At 38.6% G+C, this 20065-nt stretch overlaps 1 protein-coding gene across 1 annotated transcript in view; it reads left to right on the top strand.

Annotated features, from left to right (window-relative positions):
• Positions 1–20065, top strand: part of CNTNAP2 (contactin associated protein 2) — a 2272324-nt gene that overhangs the window by 1754372 nt on the left and 497887 nt on the right. The gene's annotated exons all lie outside the window — the stretch shown is intronic.

Raw genomic sequence — 20065 nt, 5'->3', positions numbered from 1 at the left:
CCCAGGCTGGAGTGCAATGGCGCGATCTCGGCTCACCGCAACCTCCGCCTCCTGGGTTCAGGCAATTCTCCTGCCTCAGCCTCCTGAGTAGCTGGGATTACAGGCACGCGCCACCATGCCCAGCTAATGTTTTGTATTTTTAGTAGAGACGGGGTTTCACCATGTTGACCAGGATGGTCTCGATCTCTTGACCTCGTGATCCACCCGCCTCGGCCTCCCAAAGTGCTGGGATTACAGGCTTGAGCCACCGCGCCCGGCCCAGATTCAAATTATTTTCTATGTGACCTCATTTCAAATCCTAGTTCTACTGCTTGCTAGTTCAGTGACCTTCAACAAGTGATAGAAGCTATCAATGACTGTTTCCTTAACCACAGCATTTAAATGGCACTCACAACTACCTCACATGGTAGACAGGAAGTTTAAATGAGAGGATACTCATAAGGGAGAAGGCACATCCATATTTTACTAGTAAATGCTCAAGAAATATTGATTCCAATTACACACGCCCATGCCCACGCAGATAAGGGTTAGCTCATGGGTTCCCGAGGAGCAGCCTCTTAGGTATTCAAGAACAACTCATCGGGCTCCTCCGTTCTGACCTTCTTGCCTGCATGCCTTCCTGCCGCCCTGCTGTTGACACTGCCCTCCTGAGATCGTTATTCTGCCAGCTGCAGCTGTCTCAGCCTGTGACAGTCACTGATGCCCTTATGGTGGGTAGAGGGTTCCCCTAGTCAACCTCAGTGCAGTGGAAACCAAGCTGTGGCTTTCAGCAAGACTTGACAAGATTGCAGCTAACAGAAATATTACACTGAGAGAAACCTGCAACTGCTTCCTGAAATAGTCACTCTTCAAGACCAGGCAGGAATCCAACCCCTGAGACCCTGCCGAGCTCCCAGTGAAGCCTCCCATGGTTTTTCAACCCTACTGTTGTTAATGAGGCTATTCAGGCATGACTGGGCATTTGAATACAAGTGAAACCTCCTCCAGGCCCCAGAGAAAGAAGTTCTTCTTCATCCCAAGCCCTACCTCAGTTCCTCCAGGAGGAACATTTGCCCCTCAGGCCATTTGATTGTGTAAACATTAAATCCTTTAAGGAGGAAATTCCCAGCTTAAGCCCCAAAGGTCTGTGTCAATCACCTGGCCTGAACGGGAACATCGCTGTGGTCTGTTCTGGGACCTGGGTTTGTTGACTGCATTTCTCCAAGCTAAGGTTCCAGTCTTCAGGGGCACCTTCTGTAGGACAGTGCCATGTCTCATGCAATGTGTGCAGTGACAACATCAGTCCTGTTTTATTGCATGATGTCTCCTCATACAGAGAGGTGCAGGTAAAGTCAGCAAGCTCCTGCTTCTATAATTTCATGGGAGAAGAAGCCAAGACAAAAATGTAACACATGCCCAAAGGATAAAAAGGAGTTTCCAGGGATAAGCTAGTTTAAATCTAGATTTTTATGGGGAAGAAGGAGCATCTCTCATATTGCTGGGACAAGGTCCTGCTAAATTTACAGTATTAAACAGAAAAACACTTCACGAGGAATATTCAGATTTAATTCTGCCCCCAAATTCAGGACCAATATGGAAGTACTTGCCAGACATGTCTGCAGATGAAAAGCCATAGCAGTGATCTCTCAGGAAATAGAAATTCTACCGTCAGTGACAACACTGGAAATCACTTTACAACCACTGCTTCCATTCCACCTGCTCCCACGTTAGACAAACAAACAGAAACCGTTCTTACAGCTTCAGATTTTTAGGGCCCAACGACAGGCATTCAATGAAGGAAATAAAAAGAAACATGGACAATGGATATTTAAAAAGAATTTCTGTTTCATAGGTTTTAAAAAGGTTTTTAACATCAGTCTGGAAAACAGAAACCATAGTACAAGAGAGAGGTCACTCCAGGATGGCACTTAGGAGCCTGGCTATAGAGTCAGACAATCTACGTTTATATTCCTTCTCCGACACTCTGCCAGTTAGTAAGAGCCGCCTGTGCCTCCGTTTTGTCTCAGCGTGTCTCCAGAGACGACGTGAGAATCAAAGGACCCAAATAAGCTGAGCATCATTCTTTGTCCTGTCAATGGCAATGGGGCTGGAACCATGCCCTCTAGTACACTCTTGGTAGGAATGTAAGACTGAGGCCACTTTTTTGAGGACTATTTGGAAATTGCCATCAAAACTTGAATGCTGCGTTCCTTGACTGAATCCTTCACCATATGTCACGTACCATCTTGAACAAAGACAAATATGTTCTAAGATTGCATATTTCGATTTTGGTGGCAGACAAAACAAAACAAACCCAAATAACCTGTAGACAGCAGACATGTCCCTTAATAAGAGTTTCAGAAAATGATGTTATAAGGCTGACCAAGGAAGAAAGTAGATACATAAACACTTGCATAGAAAGATGACCAAGATGAAGTGAAAAAAGCAAGTTGACAAATAGCAGGCATGAGTTTGGTGTTTCTTTAAAAAAAATTTTTTTTTAGGCCAGCCACGGTGGTTTGCCCCTATAATCCCAGCACTTTGGGAGGCTGAGGTGGGCAGATCACAAGATCAGGAGTTCAAGACCAGCCTGGCCAACATAGTGAAACCCTATCTCTACTAAAAATACAAAATTAGTCAGGGGTAGTGGTACATGTCTGTAGTTCCCACTACTCAGGAGGCTGAGGCAAGAGAATCGCTTGAACCCAGGAGGCAGAGGTTTCAGCGAGCCAAGATTGCACCATTGCATTCCAGCCTGGGCAACAAGAGCAAAACTCCATCTTAAAATATGTATGTGTGTGTGTGTGTGTATATATATATATATATATAATATATAAATACATATAAATTATATATATGTAAAAATTACATATATATATAAAATTTTTGAGACAATGTCTCACTGTGTTGCCCTAGCTGGAATGCAGTGGCATGAGCTTGGCTCATTGCAGCCTTGACCTCCCCAGGCTCAGGTGATCCTCCCACTTTAGCCTCGCAAGTAGCTGGGCACACATCACCACACCTGGCTAATTTTTTGTAGAGATGGGGGTCTTGCCATTTTTGTCCAGGCTAGTCTCAAACTCCTGGGCTCAAGCAATCCACCCGCCTTGGCCTCTAAAAATGCTGGGATTGTAAATGTGAGCCACTGTGCCCAGCCTGGCATTTTTCTAATGTGTATAAATCCATAACCTTTATACATGCATATATAATTTCTAGAAAATCTACAAAAGAAACTAACACTTATTATTAACATGATAGATTAAGGACGTGGGACTTTATGGAGGACCTGGCTTGTCCCATTGTACCTCTTATAAGCACTTTGAATTTTTTGCCATGAACACATTTAACCTGATCAATTAAAGTATTTAAAAGTAGTTTAGAAATTAAAATAAAAAATAATCCTAGCCAGCATTTCCGTACATAACAAAACAATTCTAAATCATTATTTTAAGAAAAATCAAATCAAAAACTAATTTTCATCATCATCAACAACAAAACCAAAGAAGCATCTTACTGGCTCTGCTGGGCCCAATGTTGGAAGGAATTTCTCTGCATGCTGGAGGATTCCTCTGCTCAGTGGATACAGTGAAACTGAGAACATTCATACCATGCAAAACATGCAAAACAAAATATTTTTGTCATTGATCTGAATTCTATGGAACTCATGTTTGTGCTCTTAAACATTTTGGAATCCTGGGGACAATCACTTTACACTTCAATACTCAGTGGTCTTATTCATGCGTATTATGGGAATATGACATTATGAGGAGTACTGATATCAGGTATGAGTGATACTTTTCTAATTGCTAAACTAACCAAAAAAATTGTTGATATTTAAATAAATGTGTGTGTGCATGCCTGTGTGTGTATATATAAAATGAAATGTTTAAATGGATAGCTAGCAATATATTTCTTTTCTAGATACATAAATGGAGATGTCCTTCTGGTCTCATGAAGGCTATTTTCATTAAGTTAAGCTTTGTTTAAAGAAAAAAAGATAATGCTTTACTGGTGATCTGGGGGAAAAAAAAGAAGAAAAAAAAGAACTCTTAATTTTAATCTTATTTAGCCCCAAAGCATGTGTTCCAGTATTAGAGCATGGCCAGAGTAGTTTTCAAAAGAGTTACATCGTTCCTTGTACTTTTTTCCTTATTCTTACTCTACCGTGGTTTACTTGGCAGATTGGATCTATACTGAAGTTGCATCTTAACAGGAGATTCCTAGAGAGTCTAACAGCTAAACTCTTTTAGAAGCGTAACTACTCTTTAATATGTGGGTCAGGGTTAAGAGCCTCAGGCAAGGGCTTCTGCTCTCTTTCGTTAGGAATTTACTTTGGGGATGAACTAGGAAACTTCAGGAGGCTCATCCAGGCAGGTCCCAGGTAGCTCAAATTGCTAAGCTACCTGAAAGCCACTGTGTTTCCGCAGTCCTGTGAGTAAAACACCTATTGGCAATGGGGGTAGGGAAGTGTCCTGTCTCTCCTAGTTCCCCAGAGAAGCATAAAAATGATGTATTATATACTGTCTCGGGGACATTTTGGTGCCAACCCGCTTGGCACAGCATAGAATCCTGTCACCTCATGGATTGTATCATGACAGAAGGGTAATTGGGCACTGGAGAAGATGTCAGCAGAATGTCAATACGGTTTGACCACTGCCCCCAAATAATATTGATGGCAGCAAAGAGAGAGACTAATCAGGTGTGATCCTGTCAAATGTTCAGAGTGTGCTGTGGGTTCTAGAAATAGATACAGCCTACCAACAAAATGTTAAATGGACTTAAACAAAAGAGATGATTTAGTCATTTTGAGAAAAGCAGAACTAAGATTCAAAAGAGCCCTTTATTCCTGAAAAAATTACAGTGAATATTTTATTAGCATTTCTCTCCACATGCTTGAAAAAGCGAGCTGTTATGTTTTCTGAAAAAAAAAAAAAAAAAAAAAAAAAAGCGTTCTGCCAAAAAATCAATCATGGAGAAAAGGATCAAATTAAAAAGGATGTCATCAAATCTAAAGAAACATGCAGATGAAGCAATTGTGAAGCATGTTGTAACTGTGGACCTGTTTGTTTATTTATTCTGTGTCCCACTGAAAATTCAAATTCCTGACACCTGAAGCTCATCCTCACACCCTCCCTACCAGGCCAGCCACCTCCTTTTATTACCCTCTGTTGATATTAATGGTGCTTCCCCACTTGAAATTTCCCACGTGTAAAACCCCATTGCCTTATGTACTATCAGTTGATCGCCATTTTCCTTACATGGATTCTGCCTCCCCTGGGCCTTTCTCAGACACCTGACCATCTGCGACCACTGCCTTTCTCCTAGTTCTAAATCTAAGAAACGGCATTGCAACAATCTCCCAAAATAACTTCCAGCCTTAAAACTCTCTTATCTTACAACTCTGTCTATAACTGTGGCTATCACTGGCTTCACGTTACAATAACCTGGAAAACTAGAGCTGTTGCTCATCATTAGGCCCTGCCTCAGACTAATTAAATCAAAGCCTCTGGGGATCGCTTTTGACCGTCTTTGATTTTGCAGTTTCCTGAGGTTTCCAGTGTGTAGCAAACGTTAAAAACTATGGACATAGGGCTAGGTTAAGCTGCATACCACAGAAAAATAAACAAACAAGAGTACTTAAACAAGATGAAAGTTAGTTCCCGTGCATGTAAAACAAGCCATGCACCTTCCAGCTCTCTGTTCTGGTGTTATTCAGATTTGACATCCTCCTCAGGATCCAACATGGCTTCTAGAGTTCAGCCATTACGTTTCCATTCCAGGCAGAAGGTAGAAACGGGAGAAAAGAAAGCATGCCTTTTCCTCCCAAAAATGGCTTTGCATACCACTTCCATTTATATATCATCATTGGCTGGAACTTTAGTTAACCACAACTAGTAGCAAAGATGACTAGGTTCTGTAGCCTTTAACTGGGCGTGAATATGCCTTACTAAAAGGGGTACTGTTAACAAGGAAGAAGAGGAAAATGAGCATTAAGAGGCAACTAACAGCCTCTGTGGGAAGTGTTAATTCCTCAAAGGGGCCCTGCTAATATGCTAATATGCTGTTCTCACCTACAGTAGGTCCCTGTGATCTCCAGGATAAAGTCCAGACTCCTGCAGTGACTAGGCAGTTCTAGAGTCCCCCCTGACCTTGCATTCTCTGCTTTGCCTCACTCACACTGTGGCTGTTCTAAGAATATTTGTATTTTCTCATTGCTGGTCCTTTACCTATACCTAAAATAACTCTTCACATATCTGCGTTTTCAACATTACCTACTTCTGCAGAACGAGCTCCAATTCTCCTTCCCAAGGAAACCTCCCTGCCTTTGCCCATACCCCTCATGTCTAGCAAAAGTCCACGTATTACAGTCTTGCTTCCTGAGGGTCTCAAATCAAATTACATTTATTTTAAAGTTATTTTCTGTCTTATCTGCAATTATATCCCTGGATATCTGACTTCTCTCTCAAATTACAGGCTTCAGGAGGTCAAGCACCATGCCTCCTGTGTATTATAAGTCATTTATTCCTGTCAGTTAGCGGCTACTCAACATCAATTTGCGATTTAAGCCAAATCTGTAGCACTTTAGAGAATCAGTTTTTTGTGTGTATCTATAAACTTTCTTTTTGCATTGAGTCATAAACCCACATAGACATACACTCATCTCTGCTTTTACCTTTGTAGATGGTTTTAGTTCACACAGCAAAAATTGTAAAGTTACTTTATACTCAATAGTGGGGTAAATCATCCAAGTCAGGTTTTAAAAAGATAACAGATGTGTACTAACATGTATCTCTATACTCACATAGACATTGACATGTGTATACATGTACATTACATGTACATCCTACATTACCAAATGTGAATTTTTTTGGAAGCATGCTAGTTGTCTCAGGCTAATTTAATGCCTGGTGTTAAGGTGAAATAAATTACTGTCTTTTTTTCATCAGGACTAGATGAGGAAAAAACAAACAAAAAACAACTATCTTTATGCAGGAGGAAAAATTCTAAAGGCAGAAATACAGGTTGTTTGGAAAATTTTTGGAAACGAGCATCTGTGAGGATATTTACCTGCCTGTCCCTGTCAGCCCTGCGAAGGGTGTAGCTTTGCCTTAGGTTGATATATTAGGCAGAATAATGGTCCCCAAGACATTCACATTTTAATTCCCAAAACCTGTGAATGTCTTATTTCACATGGCGGAAGGGACTTTGCAGATGTAGTTCAGGGTACAGAATCTGAGATGGGAAGATTACCCTGGACTATCAAGGCATGCCAATCTAAGCACCTGACTTCTTAAAAGTGGGAAAAGACACTTTCCTGGCTATGATCAGAAAGAAATGTGGTGACAGAAGAAGGCTCACAGAAATACTATAATTGCTGGCTTTGAAGGTGGAGGAAGAAATCCATGAACTAAGACATAAAGGCATCCTACACAGGCTGAAAGAGACAAGGAAATTGACTCTCACAGAGGCTCCAGAAAGGAACATAGCCCTAACAACACCTGGATCTTAATCAAGCCAGACCCATGGTCTGAATTCTAACCTACAGAACCATGATAATACATTGGTGAGGTTTTGTTTTTGTTTTTGTTTTGAGACGGGTCCCACCGTGTCACCCAAGCTGGAGTGCAGTGGCACAGTCATAACCCACTGCAGTCTCAACCTCCCTGGGCTCAGATGATCCTCCCACATCAGCCTCCTAAGTAGCTAGGACTATAAGCGTGTGCCACCATGCCTGGCTAATTTTTCTATTTTTTGTGTTTTTCTCCATGTTGCTCAGGCCAGTCTGGAGCTCCTGGGCTCAAGTGATTTGCCCATCCCAGCCCCCCAAAGTGCTGGAGTTATAGGCATGAGCCACTATGTCCCACCACATTTGTGTTGTTTTAAGCTACTTCATTGGTGATAATTTGCTAGGCAGCAATAAAAAATTGTTTCCTTTCTACCGTGGTGATCAAAAAGACCCCGTAAAACTTTATTTTTCCTTTCACAATGGTGTAGAGTGAAAGTTCACTGGTAGAATAGCTTTGCAGAAACCTTAAAAAATATGTCTATGAAAGTGATTTTGTGGCCAACACCCTGTTCCCCTGTGTATTCATCACTTGCTTATGCTGAGAGCTTCCGGCCTGTGAGGAGGGTGTGCAGGGCCTTCCTTCAATGATAAGCAGCTCTACCAGTGAGCACTGGTTGTCTGTGCCTACCTGCGATCAGGCCTCCTTCAGACAGATGATTACATAGTAGTTGGCAGGAAGTTTTTAAACCTCAGAAACACTCATGTATACATCCAATCACTCAGGTCATGTCTGAGTCCCTACTCTATATCAGGCACAGTCAGACTATCTAGCAGTCCTTGGAAACACAAGGTGGGTGAGTAGTTTTAAGTCATATGCTTCCTGATGAAAGACATATAAGAACATGTCTTCATGACCCCTTCAACATTACAATTTCACATACATGGTCCTGCTCCTGTCTTTTTTTTTTTTTTTTTTTTTTCAACAGACAGGCAGAGAAATGATTAGATAATGAAGACTTCTTTATTTTTTATTTTCATAATAACTAATGAATTAAAGAGGACCTTATGGACATTATGACCTTTCCCATTGTAACGACCTCATTTATGGCAGATGCCATTCGCCTGCCTTCCACACCATACTTAATCTAGCTTCAATCTGTATCTGTGATGTGTTAATCTCCTCACGATCCAGATAGCCTCTTCTCCATTAACAGTAGGGTTTTGTAGCTAGGACAGTGCCTGGAAAATTATAAGCATTGTTATTTTCTATTATTATTATTTAGGAAATGTTTTGGCTAGCTTGCTGCATTTCACAGAGCTATCTCATTTCCTAGGGATGCTGATGCAATAGTCAGTTATGAAATAGACTTCTCTAAAGTCATTTATTTCATCCATTCAACTAAACACCTAATTTTTTAATCCATGTTATGCAAAAGGTAGTTTGCATGGACTAATGACAATAATAGATGAATGCTACCTCTGCTATTATAAGCTTTAGGGTTTTGAGAAGCTACTTTTTTGTTTTTTGATTTTTGTTTTTGTTTTTTTGAGATGGAGTCTTGCTCTGTTGCCCAGGTTGGAGTGCAGTGGTGTGATCTCGGCTCAGCACAACCTCCCGCTCCCAGGTTCAAGTGATTCTCCTGCCTCAGCCTCCTGGGTGGCTGGGACTATAGGTGCACGCCACCAGGCCTGGCTAATTTTTGTGTTTTTAGTAAAGATAGGGTTTCACTATGTTGGCCAACCTGGTCTGGAACTTCTGACTTCATGATCTGCCTGCCTCGGCCTCCCAAAGTGCTGGGATTACAGGCGTGAGCCACCACGCCCAGCAAAGTTACCTAACTTTTCTCACCTGGGTTTCTTCATCTCTAAAATGAGAATAGTAATATTACTTACCTTGTGAAGATTCCTGTGTTTATGCCATATGTGTATTGTTTTCTTAGGCTTTTGTACTTCAGAAGTTTGTAAGCCTGATAAACAGGAGCAGTGGACCAAATAGACAAGGAAAGAGGAAGATCTATTCAACAAACATTCATTGAGCGCTCACTATGCAAAGGCAGAATATCAATATGGGAGGGGAATTCAGTGGTGAGAACACAGAGTAACACTAAGACATGGGGTGGGATTTTAGAGCGCACGTTTTGCAAATCAAAGAGAACTTGTAAATCCCTCTAAGAGCCCTAGTGAAAATTGTTAAGAATGAATCCGGCAAGTCCTATATTAGCCATATACAAATTATCCCCTTATAGACTTCTCCTAGTATATATTTCTAGTATAAAGAGCATTACAATAATCACATTTAATCCTTGTTACATTTTAAATGTGCGTGTCGATGCAAATTACAAATGTCAAAGGGAAAATGAAGACAGAAGGAAAATAAATTAAGAAATTCATTAAGAAAGAAAAATCACAGTAGGAAACAGCCTATCTTTCTTGATAAGAGCAGTCCTCACATTTCTAAGTGTATGGCTGTGCCCCAACCCTGCTTATAATATGTCAGTATTGGAAGAAATCCATCATTGGCACTAACATGGCAGCCTTCTGAGGAGTCAAGCCAGAGACATTTAGAGAGGCAATGCCCAGGCTTCCCTCCCCCTCCTCTTGAAAGGCTCAGATTGCCTTATTGTCCTCCATAAAAATACTGAGGGTTTTTCCAGGACTGCTCACGGTGTGATAGGAACTTACATCTAAAGGGCATGTGGTAACATGGAAATGAAAGCTTAGATTTTTTTCTAGTGATGGGTCACATTCTATACTAGGTCCATCTTGCCGTTGGTGCCCCGAAGTGCTTTGTCTAGGCCAACTTGATGTAGTTTGCAGAGTCTAAAGACCTCTCAAACTACTCACAACATTTCCTGTGGCTGCCCATCCATTCCAATTCTACAAGTAGTTTAGAACATGTTCATCTCTATTAACTCTCTTATGTCTTTATGCAGAAATAGCAACAAAAATAGGCTATAGAGGTGTAAAAAGTGGTAATGAGTTGTTAGTAAAGAAAGGATGCAAAAATCAGCTTGTTTGTTGTCATTTATTCCAAGCTCAATGTTAGCCATCAATGCTAGTGACTATCAACATACAAACAAAATTTTTTAAGAACACTCTTAATGTTACCTTACTCAAGTGTCCAGATCATAGGAATTTCCAACAAGCAAAAGTTAGACGACATCTGAAGTAGTATAAACAGAACTAAAAAACTGAAACATGGAAAATGAGGTCAGGAATTTGATAAGAGTCCTACATAATGAGCAAAAAGGAAAGAAAGATAAAGGAAGGAAAGAAGGGAGGAGAGAGAGAGGGAGGGAGGGAAGAGGGAAGGAAGGAAGGAGGGAGGGAGGGAGGGAAGGAGGGAGGGAGGGACTGTGTCCAGAACTTGGGACTGGCAAGGAAGATCCAAGAAAGTTTCTAGCAAGCATGGGTAAAGTAAATAAAAATTAACCATTCAGTGGCAAACTGTGATTGAATTAATATACATATTACATCGACATTGTCTTCAATGTGTGGACACGTGTTTCAGTGAGTGTAAAAATGCTTTTGATGTCTCTGTTTCCCCTATTAATACTTAAGTTCCTGCCACAGTCTTTTTCTACAATCTCCAGAGCTGTTGAGAGGTACATAGGTGGCTGCTACCCAATCTCCTAGTTACATTCATCTGGAAATTACTGAACTTCTTTGCTACCTGAGTTGTCCTACACACAATCAGCCAGGCTTTGCAATCTTTGTCTGGGATTTTTCTCCCAGGCCCTCATATTTTAGTGATCTGCCTTCCAAAACCCTTCTTCTTTGTCATTGTGAAAAGCGTGCTTTCCATTCTCTGGAGCCTGTTTCTCCTTGAATATAAGTCACAGTTGTCAGTGAAGACCCTGGAAAACAAATTTAAATAACCAGCAAAGCTATCTTCCTTCACCACAGTATAACATTTACCATGTCCAGACACCAAAGACACATCAGGCCCTTTCACTGACTCCACAGAAGTTCTTGTTCACTAGAGATGTAGCGTGGAGTCTTACTCTACCATGAATTTCCAGCTTTCCTTTTTTTTTTTTTCACTGTAGATTTTATCTTTTATTGGTAACTGTTTGGAAATATAAGTGATTCTAAGAATGTAATTATATCTCACATAATACTACAAATACTACAGATAAGCTAATTTTATGTTTAATGACTATTTTTTTAAGAGCAGTTTTAGGTCCACAGCAAAGTACCTCCTATCCCCTATACATATCACACACACACACACACACACACACACACACACACACACACACACAGTCTCCCCCATGGTCATCATCCAACACAGGGTAATACATTTGTTATATTCATGAACCTACATTGACACATTATCATCCAAAATCCATTGCTTACATTGGGTTTACTCTTGCTGTTGTACAGTCTGTGGATTTTAACAAATGTACAATGGCATCCATCTAACATTACAGCATCACACAAAATAGTTTCACTGCTGAAAAAAATTCTCTGTATTCCCTCCATTTGATCCTCCCCTCTCTTCAGCTCCTGGCAACGACTGATCTTTTTACTGTCTCCATAGTTTTGCTTTGTCCAGAATGTCCTATAGTTGAAATCATAAAGTATATAGCCTTTTCAGATTGAGCTAATTTTATTTTAATGATAAAAAATATTAAGTAGTATGTAGAATAATTTAGGGAGGCTGACATTGTGAAAACAAATATATTTAATTATTCTGCCTTGGAGTTTGTTCAAATCAGATGCAAATGATATTTGAGCTGATTATACCTTCTTCAAATGGAGACTTATTGGAAAGTCCAATATAAAGAGATATTAAAATAGAGCACGTCTGGGCAAAGGGAAAGACAGATTAGGAGTTCCACCAACTCCACACGTTTCCCCACGCCTCATCCTCAGTGATGGACCTTGGAGACTTCCATGAAACCACCAGTGCTTTGTGAAACACAATATTAAAACCAGATTTCAAAGAAGGACTTTAAAAATTTAGTGCATTTATAATAGAAATATGATGAAAATGTCCTTTTCTTCCATAACAAAATGGGAAGGTACAGTCTATAAAACTGTCAAAGTTTACCTGATGTTTGATTTATGCTTTTAATATCTTTACATATACTTTCTTGAGCTTATTCAAGATCTGATATTATTTGTCAGCCAAACATGTTACTAATAGTCAAACTTCAAAGAAAATTAAAGTTAACATCTTTTTACTTGTTGAACACATTAAATCACTGTGATCTACATGTAATATTGTCTTTTCCAAATTAAAATTAAAGTTGGATTGACTGCTATACAGATTATAGTTCATGAAGTCTCTATAACCTTTGTACTAAAGTTTATCTTATAAGCACTTAAGACAAATGTCAAACAAAAAAATATATATATTGTAAAGGAAAACTGAAGAATGAAGGCACAGGAGAAATCTACATGCAGAAAACAAAGAGTGTTTTGTAAATACTTTCTTCATTGGCATTCATTTGATAATACAATGGAGTTATTTTACTCTTAAGACAGGTTGACATATTTAAAAGTAGTTTTGATGATTTGGAGATGTCTAAAGATGATATTTCCTCTCTATTTTAAATTATTTATAATCGCATAATTAGTTACAGAGAATAAAATCAAATTAATTACTAATAAATGCCAGAGAAACACATTTAAATTAGCATTCACCTCCAAAGTCAGCTCCTGCATAATCACCACAAATTTTCAATATTTACCACAATAAGACAATAAAACAATTGTGTATATTACAAAGAGTAGAAGAAACTCCTTCAAAGATAAATATGTATTTATTATATTTAGTTGCAGAATGATAGACAATTTTTTAAATGTCCACTTCCTGAGGATAACCTTTTTTTTTTTTTTTTTTTTTTTTGAGACGGAGTTTCGCTCTTATTACCCAGGCTGGAGTGCAATGGCGCGATCTTGGCTCACCGCAACCTCCGCCTCCTGGGTTCAGGCAATTCTCCTGCCTCAGCCTCCTGAGTAGCTGGGATTACAGGCACGCGCCACCATGCCCAGCTAATTTTTTGTATTTTTAGTAAAGACGGGGTTTCACCGTGTTGACCAGGATGGTCTCGATCTGTTGACCTCGTGATCCACCCGCCTCGGCCTCCCAAAGTGCTGGGATTACAGGCGTGAGCCACCGCGCCCGGCCTGAGGATAACTTTTTAAGCAAAAAAGATGAAAAATATTCTGTCCCCCAAACCATCATAAGCCTGCCAACCACACCTCTGCCTTATCACATCCAACCTGAGTAGATGACAGTTGCCACTGATGCCATATTCAGAAAAACTCTGCAGGTCTGGTTAGATTCATTGAAATACTTTCAGTATTAGTAGCTAAATAGTTTTCTTTTTAAAATTTGGTTTAACTTAAGGCTTGTAAAAATGATTTTAAATATTGTGGAATAAGTTGAATACTTTTAGTTTCAAATGGATTGGAAAGATATCCCATGTACTCCACAGCATATACACCTACTGTGCATCCACAAAAATCTTTTTGAAAAGAATTGGCAGACATAGGCTAGTAAATTGACCAATATCTTCATTTTCTTAAAATAAATTTCTAAACTCCAAGTTGTTCCTTGACACATATGCAATATCTTCAGAATTCCATGCCATAAGATAAACTATATTTGATCAATAAACTTTGAAATTTTAAAATAAATACAGAAAAGCTCTTTCTCAATTCAGAAATAACCAGTGATACTCCCTGGGTAACTTTTTTCTCAGACAAGTTAGAAAACCACCAATTTGACTGGTTTTGGAAATTCCTTAAGAGGAAATTAGTCCCATGGCCAAGATCTTGGCTCTGGGATCTGCCTCCTAGGTTGGAGTCCCAGGACTACCTACCAATCATTAATTAAATATGCAGTCTTGGTGATATGGTTTGGCTGTGTCCTCACCCAAATCTCATCTTGAATTGTAGCTTCCATAATTCCCACATGTTGTGGAAGGGACCCAGTGGGAGATAACTGAATCATGGGGCAGTTTCTCCCATACTGTTCTCATGGCAGTGAATAAGTTTCACAAGATCTGATGGTTTTATAAGAGGTTTTCCCTTTTGCTTGTCTCTCACTCTCTCTTGCCTGCCACCATGTAAGATGTGCCTTTCACCTTCCACCTTCTACCATTATTGTGAGGCCTGCCAGCCATGTGGAACTGTCAATCCATTAAACCTCTTTTTCTTTATAAATTACCCAGTCTTGGGTATGTCTTTATCAGCATCATGAGAACAGACACTCCTAATATACTTGGGAAAATTATATAACTTCATTAAGCCTCAGCTTCTCAAAGTGATGGATGGTGAACATCAGGATGAGGATAAGAAAGAAGATTCTAGTATAAGTAACAGTACCTCCTTCACAGAGCCACAATATGGATTTTATGAAATTATGTGTAAATTTCATATGACATAATCAGGAGTGCTAGGTTTTATTACTACTTATGGGTAGCTTATTTATTTATTTTTTCTCATTAAAGGAAACCTTTGAAGCTATAAATTCTCTTAGTGAAAAGTATTAAGAGACGCTTGACTATGGGTAAAAATGTCAGGAAAAAAAAAATCTACAGGCTAGAGCCAGTGTAAAGGAAGTTATGCTTTTGGCAGCCTAATATAAATTTAGATAGTGTTTCCTGATGTCAGCAGCATTCTAAGAGGTGATCAGCTACTCACACTTGCAACTGCTCTACCTGGCTATATAATGGGTTTTGGGAGAGTCCTACAAACCACATATTATAACGTGTCTTCTATAAAATGTTCCACAGAATCTTTTAAAAACCTTTAAATCTTTACATGTGATCTGTTTATGTATTGAGTTCTGCACTTATTGATCATGTGTGTCCAGAAGCAAGATAGAGCAGTCAAATATTTGATGACCAGTATGAGCTACATTTAAAGTTCAGTTACATGGAATTTTAGTAAGGGATAGAAGAAATATTATTTATGCAAACATTTAAAGATGAATTGGACACTATAGGGACAGCATGAAACATGGAGGTGGGGAGAAGGACTTCTCCCAATGCCTCAACAAGAGCGCAGCTGTGTAAATATGATACAGTGCTGCCTCTTCTTTCAGACAAGAATATCCCACAAACTCAGGTTTTGCTATCAGTCAGTGTCACAGAATAATAACATTATTATGAAATAATGTGATTTAAACAAGATTTAAATATATGAAAGGTACAGCTTCAAAATACAAAGTGATATACTGGTTCAGCCATTTAGAGATAGACTAATAATATATGTCTAATCCATTACCTACTACTGTTTTTTGCAAATAGTATAATAGAATTCATCCTATAAGTTTTAAATTTTACAGATATCCAAAATGCCTGTATTTTGCCTAAAAGTGAAGCCACCCTGTTTCAAATTTTTTGATCTGAGTACCCACTTTTAGGTAATCCCATTGTAACCACAAAGAAGATACCAAAGGAACAGTGTTACCCAGACTTTTTAGCACCTGGGACTAGTTTTATGGAAGACAACTTTTCTATGGACAGGGTTGGTGGAGGATGGTTTGGGGATGAAACTGTTCCACCTCAGATCATCAGGCATTAGATTATCATAAGGAGGACACAACCTAGATCCCTTGCACACACAGTTCACAATGGAGTTCATGCTTCTATGAGAATTCAATGCCACTGCTTATATGACAGGAGGCGGAGCTCAGGCGGGAATGCTCACTCATTCCCCCTCACCTCTGGCTTCATGGCCCAGTTCCTAACAGGCCACAGACTGGTACCAGTCCATAGCCCAGGGGTTGGGGACCCCTGTATAGAGCACATACAAAAAAACAAAACAACAACAACGAAAGAAAAACAGAGAAAAAAATCAAAACATACGCTACAAAAATTTTTTTAAAAGGAAAGGAAAAGTAGGACAAAAGAAATACAAGGCAACAACAACATAAAAAGGTTAACAAAATGGCAATAGTAAGTCCTTCCCTGTCAATAATTACCTTAAGTGACAATAGACTAGACTCCCAAATCAAAAGACAGAGTGACTGAATGGATTTCAAAGAAACAACAACAAAAGTTCCATTTACGTGATATCTACACGCGACTCACTTTAAGTTTAAAGACACACATAGGCTGAATGTGATGGAATAAAAATATAATAATCTATGAAAATGACAACCAAAAGAAAGCACGAGTGGCTACACTTAGACAGAATAGATTTTAAGTCAAAAACTGTCATGAGAGACAAAAAGGGCATTATACAATATAATATCAACAGAAGAAAGGCTAATTCACCAAATGTAACAATTATATATGCACCCAGCATCAGTACATGTAAATATATAAAGCAAACACTGATGGAACTAAAGTAAGAAATACACTATTAAAAGACTTGCATATGCCACTAAATAGCAGATAGACATCCAAACAGACAAATCAATAAGAAACTACAGACCAAGTGAACCTGACAGATAGACACAGAACATCACACTGTTGGGTGCAACAGTGACAGAAACACATCCTTCTCAAACACACAGAGAACATGCTTCAAAATAGATCTCTTGTTAGGTGACAAAACAAGTTTCAATAAACTTAAAATCATACCAGGTATCTTTTCTGATCACAATGGAATGAAATAAAAAATAAATAACAGAAAGAAAACTGAAAATTTTACAAACATGAAAATTAAATGAAATACTCTTAAACAATGAATAGGTCAAATAAATAAAAGGGAAATTAGAAAATGTCTCACGACAAATGAAAATGAAAACACAACAAAATTCCAAAACTAATGCAATCCAGCTAAAACAATTCTGAAAGGGAAATGTGTAGTAGTAAACAGTTGCTAAGAAAAGAAAGCTCTCAAATCAACAACCTAACATTATACCTCATTATACCTCAAAAAAGAAAAACAAACTTAGCCCAAAGTTAGCAGAAGGAAAGAAATAATATGATTAGAGCAGAAATAAAATAAAGAATAGAAAAACAATAGAAAAAATTGAGGAAAGGAAGTTTTATAAAAAGAAACAAAATTGACTAAAAAAAAAAAAGAGAAAAAAACTCAAGTAAAATGAAAAATGAAAGAGGAGACATTACAACCTAAAGGCTTCAATGTTGAATTCTACCAAAAATTTAAAGAAGAACTTACACTAATTCTTCCCAAACTCTTCCAAAAAATTAAAGAGGGGATACTTTCACATTCATTTTATGAGACCAGGATTACCCCGATACCAAAGCCAGACAAGGATATTACAAGAAAAGAATACTACAGGCCAATATCCCTGCTGAACATAGATGCATAATTCCTTAGCAAAATACTAGCAAACCAAATTCAACAGCACATCAAAAGAATCATACACCACAACCAAGATTTATCCTTTGGAAGAAGGAAGCTTCAACATAAATAAATCAATTAATGTGCTGCACTACATTGCCAGAAAGCTTAGGAATAAACTTAAGAAGGTGAAATACTTATATGCTGCTGAAAACTATGCAATACTGATGAAAAAAATTAAAGGTAAAAATAAATGGAAAGACATCCCATGTTCACAACGGGAAAACTTAATATCATTAAAATGTCCATACTACCCAAAGGAATTTCAACAGTCAATGCAATCCCTATCAAAATTCCAATAACTTTTTTTTTTTGAGATAGGGGCAATAGATATATAAAAAGATTGCTCAGCATCACTAATCATAGGGAACTGAGAATAAAACCACAGTGAGATATTATCTCACACTGCTTAGGATGGCTATTGTTTTTATTTGTTTGTTTTTGTTTTTTTGGGGTTTTTTTTGTTGTGGTTTTTTTTTTTTTTTTTTTTTTGAGACAGAGTCTTGCTCTGTCACCCAGGCTAGATGGCTGTTTTCAAAAATCAGTTACTGAGTGTTATTAAGAATATGAAGAAATTGGAACCCTCATACACTGTTGGTAAAAATTAAAAATGGTGAAGCTGTGTATAATATATATATATGGAAAACTGTATAGAATTTTCTCGAAAAATTAAAAATAGAATTGACATATGATCCAGTAAGTCCACTTCTGGCCATTTATCCTCCAAAAATTAAAATTAGAATCTTAAAGAGATATATGGATCCTCATGTTCACTGCAGCAATATTCACAATAGCCAAGATGTGGAAATAACCTAAATGTCTATCAAAAGATGAATGGATACAGAAAATGTGGTGTGTATGTGTACGTGCATATGTATATATTATATACATATATGTATATATATATCAGAATATTATATATGTATATATACATACATACTATATATGTATATTACGTATATAATACAGATGTATTAGTATGTATATAACATATACATATATGTATCAGAATATTATTCAGCCTTAAGCAAAAGGAAGTCCTGGCTGGGTGTGGTGGCTCACGCCTGTAATCCCAGCAGCACTCTGGAAGGCCAAGGCAGGTGGATCACCTGAGGTTGGGAGTTCAAGACTAGCCTGACCAACATGGAAAAACCCCATCCCTACTAAAATACAAAATTAGTCAGGCATGGTGCTTGGCACCTGTAATCTCAGCTATTGGAGAGACTGAGGCAGGAGAATTGCTTGAACCTGGGAGACGGAGGATGCAGTGAGCCAAGATCATGCCATTGCAATCTAGCCTGGGCAACAGAGTGAGACTGTCTCAAAAAAAAAAATAAAAGAAAAAGAAAGTCCTGCCGTAAGTGACAACATGGATGAACATGAGAATATTGTGCTAAGTGAAATAAGTCAACCACAGAAGGCAAATACTGCATGATTCCATTTATGTGAGGCATCAACAATAATCAAATTCATAGAAGCAAAGAGTAGAATGTTAGTTGCCAGGGGCTGGGAAGAGGCAGATACGGGGAGTTGCTATTCAATGGGTATAAAGTTTTAATCATGCAGGATGGATATACAACATAGTGCTTATGGTTAACAATACTGTACACTTAAAGATTTGAGAGAGTAGATCCATGTTACCTGTTCTTACTACAGTTAGAGTATTAGTCCATTTTCACACTGCTGATAAAGGCATACCCAAGACTGGGCAATTTACAAAAGAAAGAGGTTTAATTGTACTTACAGTTCCAGGTGGCTGGGGAAGCCTCACAATCATGGCAGAGGCTAAGGAGGAGCAAGTCTCATCTTACATGGATGGCAGCAGGCAAAGAGAGAATTTGTGCAGGGGAACTCCTCTTTCTAAAACCACTGGATCTCAGGAGACTTACTTACTGTCACGAGAACAGCACGAGAAAGACCTCCCCCCATGATTCAATTACCTCCCACCAAGTCCCTCCCACAACACATGGGAATTCAAGAGGAGATGTGGGCGGAGACACAACCAAACGATATCAACTAGAAATAGAAATCGAAACAAAATAAACAATAGAAAAGATCTGAGAGCCTATACTTCAAGGTGTTTTGCATAAGAGATCTGAGGAAATTACAAACATGATCACCAGCTCTGGAATCTTGAACTTGGGTCAAAGTAACCCAACATAACCACAAAATGACAGGGATATAAGTCTCAGAGTCTTTTAATTAACATAACAGGTTCTTGTAGGTAGCTCATATACAAAGACCCAAAAGTGAAAAGCTTGTTTTATATCCTATTCACAGTATGTGTGGTACCCTTTTCCC

The sequence above is a fragment of the Sapajus apella genome, unplaced genomic scaffold (assembly GCF_009761245.1).
Source record: "Sapajus apella isolate SASKATOON/1434 unplaced genomic scaffold, GSC_monkey_1.0 scaffold56, whole genome shotgun sequence".
NCBI classification, from domain to species: Eukaryota; Metazoa; Chordata; class Mammalia; order Primates; family Cebidae; genus Sapajus; species Sapajus apella.
Note: the sequence above shows the minus strand (reverse complement) of the source record. Positions and strands in the feature narration are given on the sequence as shown.